Source organism: Talpa occidentalis, unplaced genomic scaffold (assembly GCF_014898055.3).
Source record: "Talpa occidentalis isolate TD23 unplaced genomic scaffold, MPIMG_talOcc4v2.1 talOcc4.2, whole genome shotgun sequence".
NCBI lineage: Eukaryota > Metazoa > Chordata > Mammalia > Eulipotyphla > Talpidae > Talpa > Talpa occidentalis.
The window spans coordinates 138393229-138417746 of NW_023602073.1; the positions used below are offsets into that span (position 1 = coordinate 138393229).

General features: G+C 36.3%; 1 protein-coding gene across 1 annotated transcript in view; it reads left to right on the forward strand.

Moving 5' to 3' along the window:
* GRM1 (glutamate metabotropic receptor 1) overlaps positions 1-24518 on the forward strand; it is a 406389-nt gene that overhangs the window by 6114 nt on the left and 375757 nt on the right. The window contains exon 2 of the mRNA XM_054697906.1: positions 23462-23598. The gene's annotated coding sequence lies outside the window, so the exon portion shown is untranslated. The remainder of the gene's footprint in view (positions 1-23461; positions 23599-24518) is intronic.

The following is a 24518-nucleotide window of genomic DNA, read 5'->3' on the forward strand; positions in this document are numbered from 1 at the left end:
ACTTCATAAAAAGAATGTTTGAGTATTGAAGGATTAGTAGGTATGTTCCAGGTAGCAAGGGAGATGAAGTATCCTAGGTATAGAGTCTCTTTTTTTTATTTATTGAAGTAACCCTCCCCCTCTGAGTATCTCAGATCTATGGTTAACATCCAAGGTGTGGCTTAAAAATTTGTCATTGTCTTCGCTTTGTATGGTTTCTCTATATTCCACATATAAGTCACACCATCTGGTATTTTTTTTCCTCCTGGCTTATTTTGCTTAGTGTAATACCTTCCAGTCCATTCATGTTGCTGCAAATGGCATGTGATTGTTTTGTTTGTTTGTTTGTAGTATACACTTAGTAGTATTCCTTCATGCATATACACCACATCTTGATGCACTCATCTTTTTGGGGGAACTTAGGTTGTTCCCATAAATATTGTAAGTAGTGCTGCAATAAACACAGGAAAGCAAGTTTGCTTTTGAATAAGTGTTTTTATATTCTTTGCATAGATCCTTAGAAGTGGAATTGTTGGGTTGTATGATAGAGCCATTTATAATCTTTTTTTAAGATTTATTTATTCATACATATAAGAACTGGGGTACAAGCCAGATGTGCAGGAGGGTGAGAGGATTCACCAGAGACAGAGTAGGGGACAGAACAGGCAGACTGACTGAAGTACACTGCTGAGGGGAGCAGCAGGTGAGACAAGAGAGGTCTGCCGCACCATGTGGGTATCTCCCCGGCTGGCCGGGATCGAATCTGCTCTGTGAAGGCGTGGACAGCTTCACAGCACTGCCCTCAACCGCCTGCACCACCAGGGAGGCCCCATTTTTAATTTTTGAGACGTTCATACTGCTTTCTGTAGGTACTGGACCAGTTTACATTCCCACCAACAGTATGAGAGTGTCCCTTTTTCTATACATCCTTACCAACACTGCTTGTTTGTGATCTTTTTGATATGGGTCATGGTATAGAGCCTCTTACAGGGAAGACCTGATGATAGGAAGCAGACTGAATTACTTGAAGAAACTGCAGACTGTTGAATAAAGATGGAATGAAGAGCAAACGTGAAATGCCGAGAGAAGGGCAATAGGTGAAAATACCTGTCTATGGTATTTCGTTACAGTAAACTGAGTGGATAAAACAATGGTCACTTATATTTACATAGCATTTTAGAATTTTTAAAAATGCATTTACTTTATTTTCTGGAGACTTTAAAAATATGGAAATGGCTGGGAGTCCTCCCAATAAAACTAGTATTAGCAAGTTTGGTATGAGATTTGCCAAGGAAAATGGAGGTCTAGGCAGTAGGGAAGGGGCATTCATATTTGACAGTTGACTCTGTAAAGTCCATGATACACAGATACTTTTGTGAGAATGTCCAGTTGGTTTAGTGATGTATTGATTGGTGCTGTAGAAAATAGAATGTTTCCAAACATGAGTGAAAGAAGACACTATGCACATGAACATTGCCTAAGTCAGAGTTTCATCTATAACTGTTCCTTTTTGAATATTATAGTCAGAAACTATTGTGTGTGTTTGGTTAAAATACCAATTAAGGAATAGAAAAACTGGCTAGCTTTTCCAAGTCATGCAGAGATTCATGCTTATGTGGTTTATGTATTGAACATACAATAAGGAAGATACCATGCAAACAATTTGAGAATACCAATGAATGGGAATCACAGCCATTCTTTTCTGAATGTGCCCATTTAGTCTTTGATACACAACCTTATGACTCCTTAGCTGTAACAAAAGAAAATCCCAAACCAATTTTGCTTTTGGAATATTAGAGAATTTAGTCTAAAAATAATAGCATCAAAAATATTTTCATACTTTGTGGGAAACAAACCTGCTTGAATCTGCATAAGCACACATACTTTATTTCTCCCTGAAAAGATCAAATGCTCAGCCAGAGAATAATCATTTACTTTTAGCTACAATAACTGGATTAAACTGTGAAACAGTCTGGAATAAAGGACTGGGATAGATCTCTTGGGCAGATAGAGGAGACTGTGCTTTGTAAATTCTCTCTATGGTTGTCTCTTACATTTAATCAGCTTAAAAAATTAAACAATCCTTGTTTTGTAACTGAGACATATGTAGTGAATGGAAGGTTAAATATAAAAGAATTAGATGTCAGGATATAAGAATATGTACTTTATCTTTTAAATTATTCTGAATATAAAAATATATAGTTTGCTAGAAAAATATTAATTATGAATTTAATCACTTAGAATATGCAAAATAATGCAACCTGAAAATGTATCTTCACTATAATAGATTGTTACTTGATTGTTCTCTTTACATAGTTGATAGGCCAAATTTAATAAAAAAAAACCATTTTCCTTGCAAAAATATACATGACATAAAACTGTTCTTATAAACTATTCTAAAAGACTTTATTGAATTTACCTGCTTGGCATATTATAGTAGGAATTAATGACATGTAGCCATCTTTCCTACATTTAACCATTTATATCTCTGCAAAGACAGATGTTTAAATTATGGGATTCTTTTTATATTATATATTTATTTTAACTCTAAATCTAAAAGTTCGTCTAATGCTAATTTTCCATCCTTTAGAACTTTTTTCATTTTCATTTGAATAGCTAACACAACTACAGGACTGAAATATTCAATAACTTGATAATGAATATTTAGTTATTTTTAAAGAAAAATGCCTCTATGCTCTCTCTCTGGAAATCATGTCTGGTGAAGATGATGAGTAATTATTCTATAAAGCAATATTTAGCTTTTCACACTGATGGAGAGATTGTCATTGGACAGAATGTATTTGCATCTCCTAATATCTGGGAGGAAATTATCTGAAGATAAATATAATTTTTTAATAAAAGTGTGTGGCCATTAATATTTAACTGTGCATTTTTAAAGCATTAATTTTATCAGCTAGAAAGGATTTTATATGCAATTAGTAGAATTTCTGATGGATCATGTCCTAAAGTCAAGAACTCAGGGAGAAAGTGATCACAGACTGAGTATAGCTGCTCAGGCTAAACACTTCATTTGGAGGGGGCATGTCCATGCTTTTACTGGCCTTCACTTCATGATTCTCAAGGTGGTTGCAGCAGCTCTTGCCAGCAAAACCACACATCTAGTATCCTGATTAAAAAGGAAGGGGCAGGAACAAAAAATTGTCTTCTTGCAAATCTTTTAGTCTTTGGAAAAAAATATTTCCCAAAGCTTCCCAACAGACTTTCCCTTATGTCTTGAGCATTGCTGTTGTATGGACACTTCTCACTCCGAAAGCATTCTATGTTGGAGAATGGGTAGTGGGATTTCTGTGACTAGTTTACATTATTCATGTGTTATTTCCTAGGGCTAATAAAAAGGTCTTTCTTCCCTGAGATCAAGGAATATCAGTCAACTACTTGAATACAGTTAATATTTTATTAGGGAAAACTTGACAAGATATAGAGCTAAATTTTTCTTGCCAATCTAGAATATGGCTAAATCACAAAACTAGCAATAAAAACAAAAATTATTCCACCTATAATTATCTGTACTCAGCAATCGAGGATGGTCATCAATCCCTTAGGGTCTGCTAAGATATGCCAACTCAGAGAAGAGACATTGCTGTCACTCAGGGGCATTTTAAGGGTAAGGTAGTGGAAACTGGGCAACTGCAGTGTTTGTGAAGAAACTATGTTCATTCCATTTTTCTCAAGGCAAAGGGAAGGGGAGTTTCCAAGAAAGTGGCTCAGAGATTGTGATGGGCATAGTTTTTGTAATGATATCCTTTCACATCTTCCTTTTTGAAATCTTGAATCACTTGGTAACATAGATCAAGTGAACCATAGAAACTACTTGTCACATTATCTAATTATTTTCTGCTCTCTAAGCATAGATGCTTTTATTGTAGGATAGTATTGTTTAATTCTATGCCAAATGGTTCTAAATAGCTATATGAAGTATTGTTACAGGATACTGGTGCTATATCTTAGTGATATGTTGATGGTATATCAAGTAGGGACCCAAGTATATCCAGATTATCTGTTCTCTTTCTCCCTCCCTGGGTTTCTGTGCACATCTATGAAACAATACTAGAGTGGGCATCCAAGAACCTCATTGTCAATGATTGTGTAGGTTCTAATAACCTTCTGGTAAAGTAGAACTGGGGTATGCTCTTAGACTCAAACGCTAAGCAATGAACCTGTTTTATTTGGCCTCACTCCTCAACTGGTCTAGTTATGCAGTGGGTTGAGCGCCGCACTGTAAAGCTGTCCACAGCCTCTGCAGCACAGGTTCGGTTCCCGGCCAGCCAGGGAGAAACCCACATGGCGCAGCAGACCTCTCTTGTCTTACCCGTTGTTCCCCTCAGCAGTGTCTTAGGTCCGTCTGCCTGTTCTGCTCCCTGCTCTGTCTCTGGTGAATTCTCTTACCCTCCTGTGCCTCTGGCCTGTGCCCCAGTTCTTGTATAAATAAATAAATCTTTAAAAAAATTGAAAATTGGGTGAATTGAGATAGCAATAATTATTTTGATTACAGAAATAAGTGTATCATGTAAGACAAACATCATATTATTATTTCAGGAAGGATCCTTTGGATTTTTCTCATGGGTTCTAATTTTGTGTTTGAACATAAGGTTTATCTGAGATTAATGAAATCACAAGTAAGTTGACATTTTCATGGTAGTCCCTCTTTTGAAGCAGAATGATGCTTGAGTATGAGTATAATGTGTAATCTATGAGTATAATGTGTAATCTAATTTTGAAAAGGGTGAAAAAAAATTGGCTTTTATTTAGTTAAATTCCCACTTATTTGCAGTTTCTAGTTCTTCAAGGTCAACAGATCAGAACTGAAAACATGTGGTTAGATAGTCATTGATCACTGCAAAAGAGTTTAGAATATGTGCATATGCATGCGTGGACAGGCTTTTAAAAATATTTGTTAAATGAATGAATTAGTGAATATATTATTTTTAGTCATTCAATGGATTGACTTCTGGGCTTTCTGGAATTATGATTCATTATGTCTGAGACAATAGTTGAGCGCTTTTTACTGAAACAGACATTTGGCAATGTTACTTAAATGATCCAAACATGGAATATAAAATAACAAAAAAATTTTAAAGTTGGATATAAGACGGATGTATGAGTGCACAGTAATCTTTTTATTTTAAGCTTCAAAGTGAAATCAATAATTACAATAAGGACCTGACCCAAAATTAAGATCTGGAAATACTTAGTAACCAGTCATTAAGAACATTGTATATTCAGAGACTATTTTCTTTACTAGGCTGTTTCTATGTTGAAATCTGTAATTGGCAAAAACAAAGCAGAACAAAATTACATGCACAGGGGAAAATAGTCAGCCAACTGCAACTCCTTTGTACCTTAGAGACTCTTATTTCTTTTTATTATATACCCTGGAGCAGGCTATCAGGACTTGAGAAAATTTCTCACTGAGAAATACTAAAAAACAAACAAAAGAACAAGAAACAAACAAAAACAGATCATGATGATTTAAGTACAAATTTTCAGGGCAGCAATAGGCAGTACTACATATATATATATATATATATATATAAATCAACAAGATTAGCTTTGAAGAAAAGGAAAATATATACACATATATGTATACATGTATATACAGATATATATACATACATATATACATCTATTTATATTCTCTCTCTCTCTCTCTCTCTGTCTTGTTCCCTGCCCCTTAATGCCTGTTTACCCTCAAACATACTATGTTGCATTGGGAAGGCTATTTTCCTTACAGCTTTTTACTAATTCATTTTCCTTTTCTCCTTTAAAAGCAAGCTCAAATTTCACTTCCTTTATCAAGTAGCCTCTGACTCTGACTGTGACCTGTTGTCAGATGTCATCTCAGTTCTTATGCTTAATGAAACATTTTCATTCATGGTGATATTGCTTCACATTGTTCTTATTCCTTTCTTGTGTTCTTAAATTTGCAATCTTTAAAAATTTTTGAATAGAAAATCTCAAAAATAATGAAAAGAAAGTGATGTATCACTTTGGTGATTTTTTTTTTAGTGTTATCACTTGATTGGCAGTAAAATGACTTAGCTTTGCCCTTTAGGGTCTTTTAAAGCAGTAGTGCCTGACCAGGGATCCTGGGAATACTAGAGGTTTCTCAAAGATCACTTCATGATATACTAGAAAATTTAATATTTTTAAAGAAGTTCATGAAGAGAATATAAACGAACAGAGACTATAAAAAGATGGGTTACCATTTGGATATGACATCTTTAGGACTTTGTTGAAGATCCTAAACTTGAGCCTCCCTGTTCTGTGCCCCATTTTGTCTCTGGTGAATCCTCTCAGCCCCTGCACTGCTGGCCTATATCCCAGTTTTTGGATGTATAAATAAAATAAATCTTTTTTTAAAAAAAGATCCTAAACTTTACCTACATCTTAGATGTTACATCTTTGATAATATATGATAGCATATATGTAATATCTAAACCAATTATTGCTTTTTATAAATACACCATCAGAAAAAATATTGCTTTAAACTGTTTTCTCTAATATTTATTTATTGTCTTTTTATATTTATTGTCTTCCATATGACAGTCTTAGACAGTGTTCATTCACAATCTAATAAATCTTAAAAATGACTCCATGCAGTTATTATTAGTATTTTAATACTAAATTAACTAGTAAGTAAGTAGAAAATCCAGCATTTGAAAACAGATCTGCCTGAATCCAGAATTCTGTTCTGTGATGTCTTTTTATGGAAAATGAATGGAGATAAAAGTGTCTTAAGATTTGGACAAGAGTATAATACCTGTTAGCTGTAAATTCTGTGGGATGTTTTTCCTAGCTAGTTAATTAAATATTGCTTTTCTATCAAGAAACAATTTAAATTCTGTTTCTGTACTCTCTTTTAATAGCATTTCTTTATCTCTACCTTTCATGGGTTTAGAGTTCTTTAGTTTATGAGAGATTATTTTAGTCTAACACTCATTCTAATTGGTGATTCATCCTGTCTAGGCCCTGTATATGAAAACCTGTTTCTTAGTGATGTTTACAATCTATTTTTGTTCTCGTCTAAGTGAAAACTGAAAGAAGAAAAAGAAAAAAAAGTGTATCTAATTTCACTCTCTATTGGACCAAGTTTTTACCTCTGTAATTATATCTTCCAATAACTTATTCATGACAGAATCTATTTACTACCAAAATCTATGACACTTATCTATTCTGCCAACTTTGCTTCTCTTTCTCTCCCTAAGTCATTATTTCTAAGAGATGAGGCTCTATTTTTTAAAAGTGTTCAGCTCATTTCAAGCTCAATTATTCTTGGTGGTTTGCAATCTTGGGTTTTTTTAGTCAGCCTTTAAAAATTTTAATTGTTGTTCTAAGGTTTATAATATATCTTTAATTTATCACAATCTGCTGTCAGATAACAGCACTTCACATGTGAGGTAAAAACTTCACAGTTCAGGGCCTCCCTGGTGGCGCAACGGGGTAAGATGCAACCTATGAAGCTGTCCTCAGCCACTGAAGCATGAGTTCGATCTCTGGCCAGGGAGCTAACCACATGGTGCAGCAGACTTCTCCTGTCTTGCCCGCTGCTCCCCTCAGCTGTGTATTTCAGTCAGTCTGCCTGTTCTGTTCCCCACTCTGTCTCTGGTGAATCCTCTCACCCTCCACATGTCTGGCCTGTACCCCAGCTCTTGTATGCATAAATAAATAAATCTTAAAAAAAAAAAGAATTTCACAGTTCTGTGTTCAGCAGTACACATCAGTTCTCTCTTCCATCCTTGTACTGTTGTCATATATTTTGCTTCTAATTTGTTTTTAAACTATTTAACACATTACTCCTATTTTAATTTTATATAGTTATCTTTTAAGGATCTTTTAAAATAAGAATGAAACTGCTTTTATACATCTTAATCAAAAACACAACCAGCATACTTTATTTCTTCATATACAACCAAATTTCCATCTGGTAGCGTTTCTTCTGCCTGAACAATTTTCCTAAACATACATTTGTGCAGGTCTGCTGTGACAAATTCTCTCAGCCTTTGTTTGTATGAAGCAGTTTCTGTTTTGTCTTGATTTTTAAAGGTATTTTTCTTAGGTGTGGAATTTTGTGTTGACAAAATTTTAGTGGTGTGTGTGTGTGTGTGTGTGTGTGTGTGTGTGCGCGCGCGCACATGCACATGTGGCTTGGACTCGTATTTTTTTCATTTTATTTTTTTACATCATTTTTCATTTTTGCACAATGTATGCATTTTCATCTTGTTTATAGCCCCCATGCAATTCCTACCCCCCTTGTTTTTATCCTCCTCTGTCCCCCACTCCCATAGTGTGTCTCTGGTTTATAGTTGCTTGTTGATTTTTATTTTATTATAATTAGTCTTTTTCCTGGTCCCTTATTCAGGTTTTCTAAATTCCTGCTATGAGTGAAACCATCTGGTATTTTTCAATGGAATATTACTCAGCAATCAAAAAGATAAACTCATGCAATTTACAACCACATGGATGGAGCTGGAAGGGATCATGCTCAGTGAAATAAGCCAGAAAGACACATATTTTTTGATGAGAACGCCACTGTCATTCTTTCATTTGTTCCTCTCTCTGTAATGTTGCACTGTCTTTAAGATTTTCTCTTTATCTTTGTTTTCAACATGCTTAGATATGTTTTTGGCTTATCTTCATTACTTTTCGTTCTTGTCCAGTATCTCTTCAAATATATCCTCTGTGCCATTCTGTCTTCCTGGTTTAGTCACATAACTGTAGGACTTTTTGATACTGTTTCAGAGCACTTGGATGCTGTGTTATGTCTTCTATCCCCTTATTTTTTTTTCTTTTTGCACTTTGTCTACTTTCAGTTTATGTACTTTCAATTTCATTGTTTCCACTTTGTTTAGTCCTGTGTGCTGATAATCATGCATTTTATGCCTTTGTTTTCCCACTTGATTTTATTGATTTTGTAGTTTCCATCTCTGCTGAAATTTCCCATCTTTTTTTTTTTTAAACTGTAGGGTTTTTTTTTTTAAAGATTTATTTATTTGTACAAGAACCGGGGTACAGGCCAGATGCGAGGGAGGGTGAGAGGATTCACCAGAGACAGAGCAGGGAGCAGAACAGGCAGACTGATGAAATACACTGCTGAGGGGAGCAGCGGGTGAGACAGGAGAGGTCTGCGGCACCATGTGGGATTCTCACGGGCCAACAGGGATCAAACCCACGCTTCAGAGGCTGCGGCAGGGATCAAACCCACGCTTCAGCTTCACAGCGCAGCTCCACCACAGCTCAACCCGCTGCTCCACTGGGAAGGCCCAGAATTTCCCATCTTTTAATGCGCATTAGCAATCCTTTTGACTGGATTCTTTAATATATTAGTCATAGTTATTAAATTATTTATATAATAATTTCATCATATGGGAGATCTCTGGATCTGTTTCTTTCACCACCGTTTCAAGTATCCCTGTCCAAATGGACAGCAAAATTCTTTGAGAATAAATTCTCTGCTGTTTCATAAACCCCAGACTACAGTCCTACAGTGGGAATGTAGGCTGCTGTCTTTGCTATCAAACCAAGTTGGGGAGGTGGAAGGGCTTGAACCAATATAAATGCATAAAATTTTCCTACCATTTTAAAGTTGCCTATTTTACTTGATTACTGTAAATCTATAATTATTTTTCAGGGTTTTGACAAAATTGTTTGACTTTTTTTGATGTTTGTGTGGAAGAACAATCCTGGAATTTCCTATTCTACCATTTTTGCTGGCATCATTTTTACAAATGATTTTGTATTTGAATGTTTTTAAAAATAAAAGAATACTGCTTATGACCTATGAAAGTTGAAATTAATAAATATTTATTGGCGCACATCCACACTTATTTATTTACCTATTGTTTATTTCTGCTTTCATGTTACAATAGCAAAGTTGAATTGTTATGGCAAAGATACTGTGTTCCATAGCCTAAAATATCTGCATTCTGACCCCTTCTTGGAAAAGCTTGACAGCCAAATCCTGTTTGATACTCTTTCAGCTTTTGCTCTTCTATTTTAGCCTTAAAATTGTTGCTATAGAAATTTCATCCAAAATTATTTAGATTTGTTTAAAATTTTCTTAATTTGGCAAGGTAATTCTCAGTTGGACCCCAACTTTCTGCTTAAGCCTTATCTCCCATCATTCTCCAGTTTCATCCCAATTATTTTACACTCCCTATTCTTTCCCTTAAAAGATATCTTCTTTGATGATATTGATGCATTGGCATAAGCTATTATTTCTTAGAGTGCTTTTCAAACTTTTCTCATCTGTGAAGTGTTAACTCTCTCTTGAATGGGTTCAGTAGTGTCCTTCCAGGAGACATGTCCAGCTGGAAGTGAAGGTGATTTTATTTGAAAAAGAAAATAAAGATAAAATAAATAGGGTCATTTACAGATGTAATTAAGTTAAGGATCTTGAGGTAAGCTCATCCTTGTTAGAGTGACCCTAAATCTAATGACAGATTTTCTTAAAAGAGGAGGAGAAAGGATACACACACATGCACACAAACAATAATATAAGTACAGAGGCAGAGATAGGAATGGTGCATCTACAAGACAGCAGCCATAAGAAAATAGGAGTGAGGAGTAAGATGAATTCTTGCTCAGAATCTCAAAAAGGAACCAAGCCTGCCAGCACCTTGATTTCAGACTTCTGTTCTCCAGAACCATGAGAAACTAAATTTCTGTTGTTTTCAGCCCCCAGGTTTGAAATAATTTGTTATGAGAATACTCTAAAAGAGCCAGATCAAATATCACTTTATGAGCAGTTACCTGAATCCCCTAGGCCTAGGCAAAATGATTTGCTCATTCCCTTTTTCTATTATAGCATTTACCACATTACACTTCAAATTATATGTTTAAATATTTACTTTCTCTAAAAGCTATGATCTTGTCCAGTATGAGAACTTAAACTTGACAGTTTAAGGACTTACACCTTTGTCCTTCACATTCAGCATGTTACTTGGCATGGCATACATGCTCAGTGCTTATTGAATGAATGAATCCTAGTAGAATATTAAATGACGTATCAGAGTTTGCTTGGAATCAGGTTATTAACAGTCTACATTTGGTTCTAACATTGAAGAGCTTAGTCATGTACCACTTTGATCTCCAGCTTGCTTATCTATAGGAGTAGGTCCAAGGCCATTCCCAGCTCTAAAAATTTTTTTTAAATTTTATTATTATTATTTTTTAAACAACATTTGCTTCCCCCAACCCCCTCAGATTGATTCCCCATAGAATTTCCTTCCCCAAGGCACCCGTGAACCATCAGCTCAGTCCCCTGTGCTCCTCTCTCCCTCCCTCTGATCCTTCTCCCTCCTCCTCCCCTGCAGGATGTCTCTGATTTATAATTGTCTGTTTTTGCTTTGTTGTGTTTTGTACTATTATTTTTTACACTTATGTCTTATTTGGTTCCCCTGTATTCCTGTTATAAGTGAAACCATCTGATATTTTTCTTTTTCCTTTTGGCTTATTTCACTGAGCATAATTCCTTCTAGCTCCATCCACATTGCTGCAAATGGCATGAGTTTATCTTTTTTGATTGCTGAATAATATTCCATTGTGTGTATATACCACATCTTCTTGATCCCGTCATCTATTTGGGGGCATTTGGGTTGTTTCCAGGTTTTACCTATTGTAAATAGTCCAGCTCTAGAATTTTAAGGTGTGTTTTTTCTTTTGGGTGATTTTTCTCATGTCATTCTTGTTTCTGTGATGGAGTCTGGAAAATAATATCTTTTAGATACTTCAAGGAAAACTACTATACAACTACTATATTCTTAAGTTTAAGAAGACCTTAAAGATTAACTTTCCTTCATTTATTTGTGGAGCAAAATTGGAAGTATTCTGATAGGGATATGTGAAAGAATTTCTGTTGGTATTCCATGGTACATAATTTGTATAGTTTTAAGAATTGAATTTTTATGCATTTGCTATGAACCTTGCTATGATATTAATTTTTTCTACAAAATATTTTATAGTCATACTTACTGATCACTTGAAGTATATTTTAAAATACGTTGATATTTTCAAAATAGATGCCTATTAATACATGAAATTGATTATATAAAAGTCAAACTTAGGAGTAGTATGCATAACTTATTGTTTGTAATCAGTTCTGAAATTATTTTCTTTTCTATATTTTGTTGGCCAATTGTCTGTTTTCATTATTTCTGTTGTGGCAAAATGAGAATGCATCAACATTTGATGACATGTGCACTTGTGTATCTCCACATGCTAGGACAGCAAGTTAAAAGTCAACAAAACATGTTATTTGTAAATTTTTTGCTTCAATGAAGATGCACCTTTATATAGACCCTTTTTCAAAGTGCTATTAAAACTTTGACTCATGAATACATTTACAAGGTAATTATCCCAACAGAGAGATAAGAAAATAGATGTGTCAGTATAGTTACAAAATCAAGGCTAAAAGTGAAACCACCAGCTGAATTGGAGTAAGAGGCTGAGAACCCAGCTTCATAATGAAGCTAAATGTTGTTTTAAAAAGGAGTTAGGAGTCCTTATAAAAGCCCCTGAATTTTGGGAGCACTTAAAAACAGTTCCACTTGTGTAAGGTAGGAGGAAACCTAGAAAATCCTTGCACTCCCAATTTAGGTCTTTTCTCCCATGCTTTTCTCAGAATTCTCTCTTTCACTATTTCTCAATGTAACACTTTTTTTTTTTTGAGAATTTAATATGTGCAAGGATCTGTACTGTTGGTTACAGGAATACAATTTGACCTGATTTTTGAACTCAAGAATCACGCATTCTTTCTTCTTCATCATGTAAAACATATACCATAGACATTTTTCTTGGTGTATTTTTTTTTTTAATTTTAAAAGGACAGGCTTAATAGGAAAAGAAGAAAGAGGGCGTAAAAAGAGCCACCTGCATAGACATAGGTGGGCAGAGAGCTGTTGCTGTTGCTGCTTTTCAAAGGGATAGGATTATTAAAAGAGACGCCTGCATAGACACAGATGGGTAGTATTGGGATGAAAACTACCTTTCTTGGTATAAATTTGAGCGACACAGTTGTTAAGAAATCAGAAAAGACAGCAATCAATGCAGACTCTTTTCCAAAGGTTCCAATCAGGTGGTGACACTGGCGCTGGCCCTTCCAAAATGAGTGAGATTTGTATGGCAGGGAGAAGGCAAGCTTGAGATGAAAGAAGGAATAAGATTAGTATTCATAAGAACGATGAAGAGAAGTGTTGATAAGGGAATTTTTACAATGAGATAATAGTCAGGTTGGAGAAATTTGCATTAGAGTCAATATCCTAGAAATATAGTCTTATTGTTTAAAGTCTCATGAAAGAGTGAACTCTTTACTAATTGAAAGAGCCTGAAGGTTCTTTGCAATAGAAAATCCCTTTATGAAATAGGGGGAAGAGCTAAAAAGACACTTCTCCAAAGAGGAAATGCAAATGGCCAACAGATATATGAAAAAATGCTCAATATCACTTATCATCAGGGAAATGCAAATTAAAACCACAATGAGATACCACCTCACACCAGTGAGAATGACCCATATTAAAAAACAAACAAACTGGAAACAACAAATTTTGGTGAGGATGCAGAGAAAAAGGAATCCTCTTACACTGCTGGTGGGAATGAAGTCTGGTCCATCCACTATAGAAAGCTGTGTGGAGGACTCTTAAAATACTAAAAATGGATCTACTATACAATCCAGTAATGCTACTCCTAGGAATCTACCCAAAGGACACAAAAACATTAATTTGAAAGGAAACCTTCACTCTTTAAAATTTTTTTTAAAGATTTATTTATTTATGCATACAAGAACAGGGTACAGGCCAGAGGTGGGGGGAGATGAGAGGATTCACCAGAGACAGAGTGGGGAACAGAAAAGGCAGACTGACTGAAATACACTGCTGAGGGGGGCAGTGGGTGAGCCAGGAGAAGTCTACTGCACCATGTGGGTATCTCCCTGGCCAGGGATCGAACTCATGCTGCAGTGGCTGCGGATAGCTTCATAGACTGCCTATTAACCCTTTGTGCCACCAGGGAGGCCCCACTCTTATGTTTATTGCAGCACTATTTACAATAGCTAAGATGTGGAAACAACCTAAATGCCCCAAAACAGATGACTGGATCAAGAAGATGTGGTACTTATACACAGTGGAATACTACTCAGCATCAAAAAGATAAATTCATGTCATGTTCAGCAACATCAATGGAAATGGAAGGGATTATGCTAAAAGAAGATTTCTTTATGAAATCCAATCTCTGGATTTACAGTTTTGGGAATAAATTATTAATCTTAGTTAGATTTGTTTGTGAGCTACATTCATCACAAATCTCTTTATACAGGTACTAATTATAATAAAGGGAAAATCAAAATCAACAGGCAACTATAAATCAGAGACATTCTGCAGTGGGGGAGAAGGGAGAAGGATCAAAAGAGGGGTGGGAAGAGGACAAGGGACTCTGGTGATGGTTCACGGGTGAATTGTTGGTGGGAATTTCATAGGGACTGTAACCAAGATGAGAAAGCATACATTATACAAAAATGAAGAACGATGTAAAAAATGTATAAAAATATTTAAAAATTGCCTAGCTGGCCTACTATTAGTGCTGACTTCCAATAAAAATCAGATCAGAACATCAATGATCATTTAATGGTCACCTGTGTATTGCAGATTGTTTGCCTTAGCATCTCCCTTGGCCACCCTCAATTATAAGCACACTTTTGTCTTGTCTTTTGGATGTATCACCCACCAGATTAGACAGAGAAGCATCTTCAGATCTTTTACATAAGAGGCATAAATATGGATGCCAAATTTTGGGGGAGATGAATGGGGAAAACAAGTAGGGATGTGGGTCTGTCTCATCATTCAGGGCTCTAGTTTAAAATGAGGGGAGAAGGGGCCTCCCTCGTGGTGCAGGCGATTAAGCGCAGTGCTGTGAAGCTGTCAATGGCCTCTGTAGTGCCGGTTTGATCCCTGCCAGCTGCGGAGATAGCCACATGGCGAGGCAGACCTCTCCTGTCGTGCCCGCTGCTCCCCTCAGCAGTGTATTTCATCAGTCTGCCTGTTCTGTTCCCCATTCTGATGAATCCTCTCATCCTCCTGCACATCTGGTCTGTGCCTGGTTCTTGTATAAAAATAAAAATCTTTTTAAAAAAATTAAAAAAAATGAATGAGTGGGGAGGAACAGATATTTGACTGTGGAGTGAGGGACAGGACGTGGGATCTCTCTGCTGCTTATACTGTTAACTGATTCTTTCTACTGTTCAAGGTAGCTGATATCTCCAATTTCTGAATGTGGGTCTTGATTTTCTCAGTTTCTTATGTTCTCTCAGTTTACAAATCTGTTTAAACAGTTTAAAATCTGTTTTCTATTTCCTCTTCTTACTGTCTTATAGGTCTGTACCTTAAAATTCTCTTATTGTAATTTTAATGAGTTTTATTATGGGAACAAACATAAACTAATGTGTTCAATTTGCCTTCCCTTTTTATCTAAAGATTTATTTATTTATTTATTTATTTATTTATTTATTTATTTATTTATGCAAGCACTGGGTACAGTCAGAGCCACAGTGGGGAACAAAGCAGGCAGACTGACGAAATACACTGCTGAGGGGAGCAGTGGGCTTGGCAGGAGAGGTCTGAGCGCCATGTGGGACCCTCGCTGGTGGCCGGGGATTGAACCGGCACTGCAAAGGCTGCGGGCAGCTTCGCAGCCCAGTGCTCAACCACTGTGCCACCAGGGGAGGCCCACAATTTGCCTTCTTTTTGCACCTCCGAATAGCATTTTCATTTCAGTTTTTCTGTTATTTGTTAAAATCTACAAATGAAGTTGATTTGGTATATTGATTTTGTATATAAAATCATTTTTTGCACAACTCTTATTATGCTAAAAATTATTCTGTAAGTTTTCTTGAATTACTCTATACTTCATTAACCATGGAGACCATTCCAATCTGGCTTCTTCTTTCAACACTTGACTAAAATTACTATTAATAGGGCCACCATCTCCATGTTGCTAAATTCAGGGGACAGATTCCTTTCTGACCTTAGTGTGTGTGTTCCAGCAACATTATAAACAGTTTACCCAATGATCCTTCTTGAGGTAATCTTTTTAAGCTTGTTTAACATCTTATGTGTTTCCTTTTTCTTACACTTAACTGGATTTCCTTCCTTTTTGGTGGATTTTGATACATTCTCCTCCTTCAACTGCTTGGTTCTCCTATCACAGGGTCCCAGAGTGCTTTGGTATGTTTTGGTAGTTTTCTCACTAGTCTGTACCGTTTGTGTACTAGCTGTTTTTCTCACTAGACGTCAAGCTTTTTAAAGTCAGAGCTGTGTCTTGTTCATTCTGTGTTTGTAGTACTCAGTAGAGTTCTTATCATAAAAGGAGTAAGATATTTTAGATAAAGCAGGTGAATATAGTAGCTGGGATGTAGTAAATCTTGATTCCTTGACTCCATCATCATTTATAGAATATATTTGACAACTGTTAGATCTATTTCCATCTTAATATAAAATTTTAATAAATTAATATGTAGAATTTTTTAGAATTCTGCATTAATATGCAGAATTTTTAGGAAAGAATACAGATAAATGAAACTATATTCCTACTAGAGCAAATGACTGTTAATATTTGGTATATTTTCCTTCCTTTTTTTAAGTTATCTATGTACTTTGCATGCTATGTAAAAATAGAACTTTTTTTTAAAGATCTATTTATATATACAAGAACCAGGGTACAGGCCAGATGTGCAGGAGGGTGAAAGGATTCACCAGAGACAGAGCAGGGAACAGAACAGGCAGACTGATGAAATAGACTGATGAGGGGAGTAGTGGGCAAGACAGGAGAGGTCTGTTCCACCATGTGGGTTTCTCCCCGGCGGACCGGGGTTGAACCTGTGTTGCAGAGTCTGCAGACAGCTTCACAGCTTCATTATTTTGAAAGTGACCATAGCCATTGTTTATGGAATTGGGTAAATAACAATTGAAAATGATCTATAATATTACTTTGCAGTGTCATCTAATATAAATGTGCCAAAAAATATTTTTTTCATGATTTTTTTCATAACTAGAAACTTTTGTGGATGAGTTGAATTTGAAATGAATTTTGAAGAAAGGTAAATACAAAAAATGCAAGGTAGTTGGATTTTTTTTTTTCATGGAGTGAGCGCTATAAGCTGAGGTGTGAGAAAATAAGATTTTGACTAGAAGAATGGAATTAAATTTTATCAGTGGCTTTCAATTAAGGGTCATAGCAGAATGACCTAGGAAGCTTTCAAAAAATGTGCTTTCACTATTTTAATAACCCCTGGGTAATATTTGAATCAATTTCTCTTTTTTTGCGTGGTCTGCTCCTCACCTCTGACTTTATCAATCCTCTAGGGAGGGTGAATATGACTAATTACCATATTTTGTTTTCACAAACTCCTTCCCCAGGCATTGGGTGCCAGGTTAAGTATTTAGGCATCATTCTATAGGCAACTGCGTTATATTGCAGGTTTTGAGCTATGCAACTGAGAGAATAAGGACTGTGTTTTAAGTAGATTTTGGTGGTATGCTGGATGGGTAAAACCATGTTGTGGATATTTTGCTACATTGAAGCAGGCACATTCTACTGCTGTTTAAACAGGAATAATTTAATTTGTTGTGTAAGTGAAACTGTAGTAAGTTAAACCATTTTCTATGAAGACTTTTATTGTATCTGAAAATTTAGATACTTTTCTTGCTTAATTGTTCAAAAGTTGACTGAGACTCTGCAAGTAGGTTACTGCCGTTATTAGAACTGTTATAAAAGATCGCTATTTTAAGCAAATAGAACAATCACCTGTAATGCTTATGCCCTCAACAGATGAAAGGCCCAAGGAATTCAAATTCATTTTCTTTATTACTTAAGCATTTTCTGAGAAGAGAGTATCAGTTCAAAGCTTAAAGAAAAATGAAAACAAATAACACTTAGCTCATCTCATATGATTGGTTTTTATTATACTCAACTTAGGATTTTGGGGGAAAAAAAGGCAGGGTGATGTGGTACTGCTCCTAATTTGTTCTCTAAGCTTAGGGAAGGAACAGATTTTTGGTGTTTCAATTTTTCTCATTTGTAGGACTAGGGCAATATGCCCTTTTTATGTATCTCAGATGGTTATGAGAATCTTTTCAAATGATTATTTTCAAATCATATAACCACAACAGTGGATAACAGTTATCTTCTATTTACCTGTATGAAAATTTTATATTATTATCTTCTTCTTGCCTTTATAAAATTTCTAAATTTTTACTATTGGTTAACACATGAAGTACAATAATAAAAATGTTTTCTTCATATCTGGAACAAATTTCAGTACTTTAAGTGTAATAAAGTTTGTATTACAAATATTTTAAAAAGTGGTTTAATACTGATTAGGCTAGTTAATTGAACCTGAAAAATAGTTTCAAAATAATTACCCTCCATACATTTGTAGAAGAGCAAATTAGAAACACCAATAAACCACTTGACTTTGATCTTCTTAAAGAAACAAGGTGGTGTTTTTAGTATTCAGGAACAATGTATCCATCCACTTTTTCACCAAATATTTTAGCATGACCAATGAACCAGACATTGTTTCAGACACTAGAAATACAGCAGGGTATAAAACAGACAATAATTGTGACCATAATTGTGTATTCAGAACAAATTATGTCTGCTTTATTTTCTTCTTTTGCATTTTTCATACTTGAAAAATAAATGTTTGAGAAGTTGTGGCAGAATAGTATGTGGCTGAATGTACTTTTTCTAGTTCATCTGCTGGAGTTCACAGAAACATTGATGATTTTTAAGTGCTTGTGGAAGATGATGCCATGGGATAATTAATTAAGACATTGCCATGGACTAATTAATCAGACCAGTAAAAGAAATTAGCATATATATATATATATAATTTGGTTTATCTTAGTTCTTTTAAAATTTGTTGTTTAGTTATATAATCAACTGTATTTTATATGGATGTTTTGAATTTATGAAAGGAAAGGACTTTATTTTGCAACTTTTATTACTTTTAAGTAAGATTTTCACATCTAGGGAAGACACAGCAGTTTCCGTCTTGATTTAAGCAATGTAGATAGCCAAATTGGATAAATAGCCTGATAATTTTCACAGGGACCTGAATTATCTTGCTTAACCCAGGAATTAGGCATAAGAATATAAGAAATGTCATACTAGATTGAATCAATTGTCCACAGAGCATGGCATATTATGGAAAAGCATGGATTTCACTTTCCATGACATTGATTTACCTTGAACATTCATTATATTCCCTTAGTAATACATTACATATCAGTTTTCCACAAATCAATTTTCTACAAAGACCTTCTTTGATCCCATTTCTATTTTCAGTCAGTACTACCTCTTCAGTAATGAGTTTATTACCTCTTGTGTATACTTTACTTCCATATTTCAATGACTGTAATCTTTGCTTTTCAAAATACCCACTAGAGTACACTATGATTTGAAATATGTACCTTATTCACTTCTTTTTCTTAAAATCTTGTTCATACGCACCTCTTAGCTGTATTATTTGAAGAGTATGAATATTCATCTTAGTTTTAGGATAACTACATCCCTTATTTATAAACTAGACCAGTTCCTACATGGCATTCTTTATGATTGGAGAGTAACGAAAATCATACAAATGGAGAGTGATTAGCATTTTGCTTATGGATAATATTTGTTTCATCACCATAGAGCTATAATGAGCATTTCATGTCATTAATTTTTCCCCACACCATTTTATATAAACAATGTAATTGTTTATTTATCAAAAGAAATTATTCCTTAGACCAAATATCCATGTTTCATATTTCAGGAACACATGTCAGTGACAAACTTGCATGGAACTCAAGCCAAAGAATTCCTTTATGTTGACAGATCACTTTACACTCTGAAAGATTACAGCTTTCTTCATCTCCTTCCATGGAAAAATCTTTCATGGAATAATAATTTCTGTGGAAATCTGCTTATGACTTCTTTCTTGGTTGAACCAAGCAAACGTATAGAAAGCTGCAAACTCCAGTGATGCAATGAATACGCCAACAATATGAAATTGCAGATTCTAGGCCTCAGGGCCTTGCATCTGAGTTTTATGCAAAGTACTAGAAGTTGTGGTAAGTTATTCTCCTCAACAGAGATGTCCTTCTACACTGAAGGAGAAATGGAAAGTGCTTCCATTTCCCTTAATGGTACATCAGCACATTAAATCACTGTCTTGATATAATGTTGGATATTCATTTGATCTCTACTACATTTTATATGAAGTAGCTTTCCCCAAACAAAATTCTCACATTACTTTTTGCCTTGCTACAAATCATTTACTGAATATTGGGCCCTGCCTTACCAGCACAGAATAAATGTTTGTGCTGACAGTACTTGTGGATACACACAACATTCTTTGAACTCTTGTAGATTTGTGTATGGGTCTATATTGTTAATTTGTATGTATTCATTAATTTTTATGTAACTCATTCTCTTAGTAATTCTCATCAGCCCTCCTAATTAAATATTCTTTAGATGTCTACACATGTATTACAACCTGCCTGCCTTGGTGAGGTCTTTGTACTCAGAAAGAGGAATCATATTTGAACATTCTTATCTTCTCCTTTATCTGTGCTTTCTTCTTGGCTATTTTTTTTTCAACTTGTGCCTCCTAATGTTTTGTGTTAAATAACAATCAATATATTTAATTTATAACCTTTGGTTTTTGGGGGGAGAGTTTTGATTACTGTTTCAATTTCCTTGCTGTGATTTGTCCATTTATTTTTCCTATTTCTAATTCTGTCTACATGCTTGCATAATTCTAATAATTTGTCCATCTCTTTTAAGTTATTGAACTTATTAGCACGTAAACCTCTTACTATCCTCTGAATTTCTGCAATGTCTGTTTAACTTCTCCTTTTTTGTGACTGTCTTAACTTTTTCTCTTTGAATTTTTTCTTTTTTCCCTTTGTGAGCCTATTTAGAAATTTATCTATTTTGCTTTCTTTTTAAAAGAACCAGCTTTTGCTTTCTTTAATCTTTTGAACTGTCATTTTGGCTCTATTTCATTTATTTCTGCTCTAATTTGTTTATTTCCTTTCTTCTAATGAAGTTTGGTTTTATTTGTTCTTCTTTTTCTAGTTCCTTGAGGTGAGAGATAAGTTATTTTTTTCATCTCTTGTTTCTTTCTGTGGGTTTGTATTGCCATAAACGTCCCTCTTAGTACTGCTTTTACTGTATCCCATAAGTTCTGGAAGGTTGTGTTCTCATTCTTTTTTGTCTCAAGATATATTTTGATTTCTTCATTGATGGCCTTACTAACCCATTGATGGTCTTTACCTAGTAGTGTGTTGTTCAGTTTCCATGTATTAGATATTTTCTCTGCTTTCTTTTGTAGTTGATTTTTAGCTTGATACCTTTATGTTCAGAGAATATGCTTGGTATAATTTCAGTCTTTATGAATTTTTTGATGCTTGTCTTGTGATCCAATATGTGGTCATTTCTGGGGAATGTTCCATGCATACTTGAGAAAAAATGAATGTTCAGTTTTTTGGGGGGGATGTGGTTGGTACTTTTGAAACTAAAATTTTTGTTGACACCTTTAGATTTATTTATTTATTTATTTATTTATTTATTTATTTATTTATTTATTTATATTTATATAATAGCTGGGGTACAGGCCAGAGGTGTGGGCGGCAGCGGTGAGAGGATTCACCAAAGACAGAGTGGGGCGCAGAACAGGCAGACAGACAGAAAGCACTGCTGAGGGGAGCAGCGGGCGAGACAGGAGAGGTCTGCTGTGCCATGTGGGAACCTCCCTGGCCGGCCAGGTATTGAACCCACACTGCAGAGGCTGCGGACAGCTTCAAGCACTATGCTCAACCCACTGTGCCACCAGGGAGGCCCTGTTAACACCTTTAATATATAACTTATGAATACACATAAAATTCTGTTATGTTTCCCAAATTCTTCCCCTTTAAAATGACTTGATTTAGTCACCCTGAATGTGTAATTTTTACCTGGACTACATTGAGAACAAATAAATCTGAATATTTGATTATTCCTTCAGTAGCAAAATCTTTTGTAAATTATGTCAATACTATACAAAATATTCAGCTTTGAGGAGCACTTATTGAGGCCAAATAAGGACATCAGAAACATTTCTTTCTCTAATCCTGTAAATCATATGCAGAATTTGTACATTCACTATGGCTATGAATTATTCCAGGAGAGTAATGTTTCAGGTATATCTTACTAGAATAGCAATTATCTAAAATGACACAGGGATGGCTATTGGAGGACTGAAATACTATGGAACAAAGTGTAAATTGTGGTCTTCTTAGAGCAGATATTTCCCCAAGGATACGGGAAGAAAACCCTTTAACCTCTATGTGAGACAGAAACTTATTTTGTCCTATTTTTCCTAAATAAACATCTGATTACATGCAGAATTGATATCTTTCAGGTCTATAGAGAGCTTTCTAGTTCAGTGCATTATTTGTGAAAAAAGACAAAAAAAAATTCTCTCCTGTTAGATTGTCTAAGAAAAATCTAACACTTGGGGGGAAAAGACTAGAACCAGAATGAGAAAGAACTTCTTGACTGGAGACTTTTTTTTCCTACATTATATGGATCACACTAAAGAATTTAATACTGACCTCATGTGATGTGGCCTGGCCTTTCCATTCTGACATGGCACCATTCCACAAAAGGATGACAAGAGCAAGGCAATTATAAAGGGACCCATATAAGTTGATCTTTCTTCTTTGTAGATGAGGCAAATAGAAAGCTTTGAGCAAGAGTAGAACGGCACACTATCACTTGTCCTTCCCCTCTAAAGAATCTAGGATACATTCTGCTCAGCCAACATGTTCCCCCAGGAAAGTGATTTAACTTCCACTTTTCACACAGTAAGAAGCAACACTCTAGACCGTTGGGAGGGTGATGGCAGCCTGGGAAGAATTTGGATAAGTGTTTTTCACTCCAGTATTTTCATGTGACCTGACTCTTATTCTCAATTTAGTTACATCTTGACCTGGAAAATGCAGCCAAGGTGTGCCTCTCCGCATTTGGCTTACCTTGATTCATGATGCGCATGGTCCTTTTTCTCCTACTCCCACCCCATGCAACCTTCCTCCCTTTCTTTTGCAACCATTAATAGACCCTTTCTGTGCATGTCTTCCCTCCACAGGGGCTTTGCTTCCAGGGACAGAGAAGGTGTTTGGGTCCCTGAAATATGCGCAAGGAATATCCGTCTAAAGCAGCCTCAGTGTCTGTCTACTCCTTTCACCAGATCTGACTATTCACATATCTGGCAGCTTCTTTAAGAACCCTCCAGGAGCAAAGGAATGAATAGTCTCCACTTTCCCCCTAGCTGTACTCCCTCCCCCCCTCTTTTAAAAGACTGATTTTTATGCATGAGATAATAGACAAGGCTTGGGTGACCTGTTTTCCCCCCTCCCCCCTTCTTTTTTTCCTTGCGGTAAAATAGTGCTGAAGAAAGAGGGCACTAGTGTACAGCCCAGATTGCTTCCTTGCACCGTCTGGATTAGAGCTGAGGCGTCTGCGAACCGACCGTGGCGGTGGTGTTCTGGTCCGGGGACCATTGCGCTGTCTGCCCGGACTCAGGTATGTCTCAAGTCCTAATTCTTCAACAAGATCCAGGTGAGCAGCTATCTCCCGGCAGACACAGTCCCCATCTCTGGGATTTTCCCTTCTGGTTCCAGGGGCATCCTCGCTTATTTATTTTTTCTAGTCCTGCATCCCCGGGAAACATTGGGACCATGGATGCCTGAGTGGTCTTCCTCCGTCTGCCTGCCTTTCCTCCTGTGCCCTTGCTCTTCTCGCGCCCCTTCGCTCCTTTCTTGTCCGACTCTCACCTTGAGAAAGGGAGCCGGAGAGGGAGCCAACTTCAGCCCAGCAGGCGACTGAGATTTGGCGCCTCTGCCCCCAAAGCGGTTGGGTTTGAATATACACCTGCAGGAGCACTAGCTGCAAGGCAAAGAGAATGAGGATGGAGGGGTGGTGGAGAGGCGAGGGGAGAGATAGGGGTGTGTGTGCGTGTGTGTGTGTTTGTGTGTGTGTGTGTGTGTGTGTGTGTGTGTGTGAAGAATGCAGGAAGCGGGGTTGAAAGAGCAAAATTGCGGGAAGGGGGCAGTGAAAGAATTGCAATTCTGTGGTCAAAGCGTCTCCTCCAAGCCCTCCGAGGTCTCTGCAGCTGGACCGAGCACTGTCCAGGGTTCTGAAGGCGGCCGGGCTAAGCCGCCGGGGCGAGATCAGCGAGGAAGCTCCCCAAGGTTCCCTTTCTAGCAACTATGCGAAGCCAAAGGTCCCGATTTCGGCGAGTGCAGGGGCCTCGCCACCCCCTGCCTCATCTTTCATCGCGGGAAACAAGTTACCTTATCTGCACCCTTTCTTTCTGAATATCTCCAATCAGTCAGACTTGGGGGGCGGGGGGGGGGCGCGTACCAAACTCTGACATGTGGAGACGTTAGCAGGCGTTGCCTTAGTAACGAATATGGATTTCCTCAAGCTGGAGAATTTATATT